The following is a 6,774-nucleotide window of genomic DNA, read 5'->3' as shown; positions in this document are numbered from 1 at the left end:
GTGGTTGTGCTGGTTCTCTGCAATAAAGTCACCTTCCTTGGCCTGATACTTTGTTGCTTCAATTATTGATTGTCACGTGACAAGAGGTATGAGCTTTGGACTCAACTGCAACAAAAGATATATTATTGCACCAAGAAATCAAAACAACAATGAACCCTATAGCATCAAAAACCTTTCATCAAAACATGTAATCTATTTATCTGCATCGTATCTCAATTATTCCAAGGTGCCAGGGTGCAACCATTTCCTAAATTCTTAGGACCCATGAAAATCTGCATGAGGGACAAGGAAATTAGCTTTCATTTTATGCCAAGCAGAACAAAGAATGATTTACCATACATCTTCAAACCCTTTACTGTTAGGAATTCTTACCTTATTTCGAGATGAGGAAACACACACAAAGAAGTTGAATGAGTTGCTTGAGGAGCCACACCTAGTTAGCCAGTGCCAGAGTCAGTGTTGAATCCAGCCTTCCCTGACTCCAGGTTCATGCTTTTCCAGCCACATCAGGTGGCTGCCCTTGGCCCAGGAGAAAGTCAAGGAGATGATTAGAATGCATATATAATCTGTGCACTAGAGTTGATGCATAGATGATAATAGGAATAATAACCATGTTAAGAATAGAAAGAAGAGGAGGAAGAGGAACAGGAGGAAGAAGGTGGCAACACCCTACATCTAGCGCTACCCTCTGAGACAGAACAAGTGTTGTCCTCATTTTACAATTAGAAAAATGAAGATTTACGGAATTCAAATAACTTGGCAAGACCTCATAGCCAGAAAGCAGAAGGTCCACAATAACATATTTGATAATACAAAAAAAGACAATATTTGGAACTGCCTTAGAGCTTACAACAAACATATCAGTATTATATTTTTCTTTGTTTTCTCTAAGAGTCCAGCAGCTCTGAAGTGGCTTTGGCACTGTTTTGCTGGGTCACTTATCTAGATGCCCATTACAAAATGGAACAGAAGGCCTGCCTAACCTTCAGGTCTATGAAGGCTTTAGAATCAAGACAAACTTGAACAGTAGCTCCGGACTTTTCTTTCCTCTCTAAATGTGTTGTAAAAGATCTCACTATCCTGACTCAGTGATTTGAGATTAATGGTAACAATAGCTACATTTATAAAGGCTGCTGCTGCGATTGGCTCCCACCTGGCTGTTTAACAAGCAGTATCTAATCTACTTGTCAGTTCAGTCCTTCAAGATAGATGTGGCTGAGGCTGCAAGAGCCTTCCAGAATCTGTGTTTTCACATCTGAGCATGGAACTGGACAACTTTTCCAGCCCCCTTGCTTCTAGGTGTGGCCATACAACGAGGTCTCAACAATGCAACAGACCCAGGAGTGATGTGTCACCTCTGAACTAAGGTGGTGAGACTCGTGTCCTTTCTTTACATTCTCTCTCTTTCCAGCCACATTTCCCCATCTATGGGCTGAGTTCAGGGAATGATATGGTTCTAGAAGGTGGTGGAAATACACAACGGGAGGTCTCTGGACCCTCAAATCACCATATGGAATTGAGTCCCTCCCCCACAATTTATACTGAAATATAAGATGAGAAATACACTTTCCTTGTGTTAAGCCACTGAGACTTAATGGTGTTTTGTTACATCAGGTAGAATTATCGACCTCAACCATGGCAGTAAGTATTATTATTCCCATCTTGCACATTTGATAGTTGACATTTATTGAGCATTTATTATGTGTTGGATACTCTAATTTAATCTATTACTATCAATATTTTACAAATAAGGAAATAAAGGTGCCAAGGAGTTACTTGAACGGCTAGTTCCCAGCTAGTGTGTGATGATGCCATGGTGCAACTCCAAATTTGAACCTTCCAGTTCATGTGACTGCAGAAGTGAGCTTTACAGCAGGACAAGTTCAATTCGCAAATGGAGTGGTTGAGTGTCTTTTGTGGTTTCTCATCTCCATAACCATTCACTGCATCACAGTAAGTGTCGTTTGATTCTTAAGCTGGATGAGTTAAGCTTATGGTACAATTTCAACCACCGGAAATGGGAATGGTAACCCTTAAGCAGCTGTCGGATAGAGAGAAGTTCAGGGAGATTGCCAACAACCTTGGCCTCAGGATAGAACTCACCACTCCATTACTTTACCCCACCACCTTGGCTCTACCACCTGGTAAACTTACAAATAATGGAATAAATGAAAAATATCATAGTCCTGGAAGATATGACAGCTGTGGATTTCATAAGGCTGTTGTGACAGTAAAGAAAGTGCAACTGGATCTTTCTAAAAAATTTATTCTACTGAAGGTGCTGTAGCAACCACTGTCTTCTCCTGGCTTATTTTTGCAGGAGTGTAAAGCAGCTGGAAACAGAGATGTAGGGAGTCTTATCTGCTGCAAGTGAGAGGGCAGACCTGTTGCCTCTTCTCTGCAGCAGTAGCCTCATATTGTAGTTACTTCTGAGGTCATGCCCCTCCTCCTGTTAGCATCAATTCATCTTCGGTGTGAAATGACTATTAACTGATTCTGGACTCCTAAAACATGTTTTGGTTAATGTTGAACATTATAATAACTTTAAAAACCATTGACACGGCCAGGCAGGGTGGCTCATGCCTGTAATCCCAGCATTTTGGGAGGGCGAGGTGGGCAGATCATGAAGTCAGGAGTTCGAGACCGGCCTGGCCGACATGGTGAAACACCATCTCCATTAAAAATTAAAAAATTAGCCAAGCATGGTGGTTTGTGCCTGTAGTCCCAGCTACTCAGGAGGCTGAGGCAGGAGAATTGCTTGAACCCAGGATGCGGAGATTGCAGTGAGCTGAGATCGTGCCACTGCATTCCAGCCTGGGTAACAGAGTGAGACTCCATTTCAAAAAATAAAATAATAAAAACCATTGACACTGGTTAGAAAGAAAAATTCAACAAATGGAGTTCTGCCACTTATGAGTAGTAGGTTCTGTTCCAAACTCATAAACTCTGACCTCATTTTTTCTTAGTGAAATGAAGTCATTGGTGTAGATGCCCAAGGTTGCCTGGTATCCAGTACGTGGATCTACACTTGAATGCAAAAGGAGGAGATGAGAGAAAACTGTAATGGGATGGTGGAGGGAGAGTAGGGGCACAGTAGAGGGAGAGGCAGTGTGAGATGCCATTGTGTACTTCCCATAGAATGCCTGCCTGGAGTTGGTCCTGCTTTTGGTCAACATCATGGGAACTGCTAAGAGTTCCTGCTGGTTCTGTGATTATATAGTCATCCTATTTGGGATACAGGATTTGTATCATTAATTTTTTTCAAAAGCCCTATAACAATTCGGGAGCCCAGAAGGGAACAAGGCAAGTACAAGTTTGGGTGCTCTCTATGCAAGATTTTCTAGCTTGGATGAAACCTTGACATCAGCCACACAGTTAGTTCTTTCTCACAGGCTCCATACTCTGTGCTATGATGTGTGACTCTGAGATTTACGGATGTATCTTCTCTCCAGGCACTTCCTGGCTTCCTTTGATAACATATGTAATTAGCTATTTCCCTTCCCTATTAAATTCTGCATATGATCACAGCTATTCTGGCTAAATCAGACTCGAGAGGCCAACATTAATGAAACAAGAATTACAAAATCTGTCTTCATTAAATGGGAAACAGAATAACTGAGACAGTCAAGATGGAAAAATAAACAATGTATTGTATGAAGGAGGCTGATAAGAATCAATTGCTTACATTTTCAAACATTCAGAATTTAAATCAAAGGCACACCCTATTTTACTGTTTAAATTTTTTTGGAAAAATGTTTTCACTTCCTCACATATTCCATTTCAAGTTTTGAATGTGGCCCATCATCTCATTATTTTGGACTGGAGTGTTTGAGTTTCTGAAATTGTATAAGAAGATCTGAGGGCTTACAGTGTAGGTTGCAGTAACAGAACTATATTCTAGTAGACTCAATTTTTTTCTAATTCTACACCAATGGAATACACGGTACGAAGCCAAGGGTTATTCTGTATACGAAGTTGCTGTTAGAAAGTCAGTTTTTTCTGAGAAGAATAGCTTTAGACCAAAAACTTCTGATGAGAAAAAATACTGTTCATGCGTCTTAAAATTGTTTTCAAACTGTATCAGTGACATATACGAATATAAAATGTTACCCATCATATACGCTCCCATCGTACCACTGCTATCACCACAAAAGTGACTACTTACCAAGATGTAAAGGAAGAAAAAATACCTTAACTCTGAGGAAACATCCAATTTAATTTCTTCTATCCCCTGGCCCCTTTTCACTTCTCCATCTTGGTTCTGAATTTTCAGCAATGTCAATGAGTGATGTTTTTAGTTGGAAGAAAGGGATATTGTATGGATGCACACAAATTAGCAGGAGAGGGCAATTCAATTACGGAGGAGCCAGAATTCTTACTGAGAATTATTGATGACTGCGTCCTGAGGGTTTCCACTTCGTCTAAAATGTACTGAAACTGAAAACTGAAGGAAATACAACGGATGTTTTACAGAAAGCCCAATTTGGAAAATAGAAAGGTAGATCAACTGTGTAATGGAACCTCTATTTAAGTGCTATTTTTGCTCATGAACTAAAGGCATTCTGTAATCACTTCCTCAATAATCTTCCTTGTAAGGTAACTTTACTAATCGGTTTAAGGAACAGAACGTCAAGATTAGCCCTCTTATGCTACTGACTGGCTTTATAACCTTAGGAGGAAAACCATAGTTCATTGATCCTCTAATACGAGCCAGGTATTGTACTAGGTGCCGTCACTTCAGCAGACATGAATTGATTTGATTCTCCCTTCATGCCAGGCAGAGTAAAGCTCTGGAAATGGGAAGATAAAAAAGATACAACCCTTTCTCTCAAGAGGCTCACAGTCTAGTGACAAAGATAACATAGGATACTCAATGCTCTGTTGTAGATAGAGTGTAAGCAATATGGGGTCCTAAGGAGGGAATGGCCGTGTATTATCTCATCGAATCCTCCTCAGAGGACTCTTAGCCCAATTTAGCAGAGCAGGAAACTGAAACTTACAGGAGTTACATAATGTTGGAGAAAAACCACACACCTCCAAAACTTTATGCTCCTTCTACTAAACTAAGGAAGGGAACCTTTAAATCTCGTTTTTTAAAGTGGTAGAATACCACCCTGGTGCAATGAGTAGGTAGGTAAAAAACTGATAAACACTAATACTTACTGAGTACTTACTAGCTTCCAGACATTGTTCTAAGCACATTGCATGTATTAATTTATTTAATCCTCACACTACCAATTATATTAGGTATCATAATTATCACCCTGATTTTACTAATGAGAAAAATAGGGAAGGGGGATGAAGTAACTTGCTTACTGGGACACAGTTGGCAAGAACTTGTAACACCAGGATGTGAACCCAGGCAATTTGGCTCTCACATGGAGAGCTGCGGAGTGTCAAAATAAGATTGCAGAATTTTCTAAATAGGAATACTGTGGGCTGGGGTAGGAGTCACAGCTTTTTCCGCACCAGGTCCACTCTGGGTATTCAGTCCTGCCTGAACATTGCCACACAAGAAAGACGGGAGAGCTCAAGAACTCACTAGTCAGGAAGGCAGAGGAACCCTATGGAAAAGCATGCATTTTAAGGAAAGTGTGAATTAGCAGAGGGACAGCATTCAAATGCAAGGCTGTGCGCAAACTTCGAAATGCCTGCTTTCTTGGCTTCTGACTCCCAGCTGAGCCCTCCCCTCCTCCCTGGAAAAGACTGAGTGTTATGTCCCAAATGGATGGCCACGGGCTTGTGACCTGGGGAAACTTCTGAAGAGTCCACTTTCAGGGTGCTATGAGTTTGGGGGAGAATCACTACAGTTCTCTCTGAGTGTGGTTCCTTGCTCTCTCATTATTTCTGGAAATGCACGCTTTTCTCTGCTCTTCCAAAAGGGCCAAAGAAGGGGCTGGCACCTATGAGATATGGATGGTGTCACTATCGAGCTGCCCGGTCCTCAAAGCTCCCCAAGTGAATTCATCTTGGCTTGCTCAGGACTTTCCCAGTTTTAGCACAGAAATTCCTACATCCCTAGAAATCCCCAAGTCCTGGGCCAGGTCAGGACAGTTGGTCACCTGACCTTGCCCAGACTCTGCCTAGCATCTTACCAACCCACACCTGCAGACTCAGTCTATTAGTATCATCATTTTATCCCTTCCTCCTATTGTGCAACCCCCTGAATTTCCTAGCATTCCACCTTTACTGGATGTGCCTCCAAACTCTGTAGGCAGTCTCCTAGAGGCTCAGTCTGTGGACAAAATATCACACGTGTGCAGGCATGATCCATTATGAACAGAGTTCCTTTCTGTGTGTCATCTTATAGAACTCGCCAAGAGCCAGCGCAACAGGCTGGTGGGATGTATAAATATTCTGACTTGACAGTCGAGAAAATTATGACTCAGGTGGAGATGACTTGCTGAAAACAACATAGCTACGATGTGGCAGTATTAGGCCCTCCCTTTTCGAGGTCATGGGCTTGGAACCAACTTCCGTTCAAATCCCAGTTTGGTCATTTCAAGCCGTATGATTTTCCACAAGTTACATAACTTTTCCATGTCTTCATTTCCTCATCTGAAATTTGGAATGGCAACCCAGAATTTATTAAATGAAATAAAATAATGTGTGCACATGACAAATGCTTAGAAAACAATGGCTTTTGGAATACTTGGTAACTGAATCCTGCTTTGTTTCTCGTGGGTAGGAGGCATATTTAAATAAAGCATTCTTTGTCAGAGGAAGAGGTTTAAAACCTTCTCAACCGAGCTTGAATGGATGAATGAGTCAGAA

Source organism: Gorilla gorilla, chromosome 16 (genome assembly GCF_029281585.2).
Source record: "Gorilla gorilla gorilla isolate KB3781 chromosome 16, NHGRI_mGorGor1-v2.1_pri, whole genome shotgun sequence".
Classification (NCBI taxonomy): domain Eukaryota; kingdom Metazoa; phylum Chordata; class Mammalia; order Primates; family Hominidae; genus Gorilla; species Gorilla gorilla.
The sequence above is the reverse complement of the archived record's forward strand: the minus strand, read 5'-3'. Positions refer to the sequence as shown.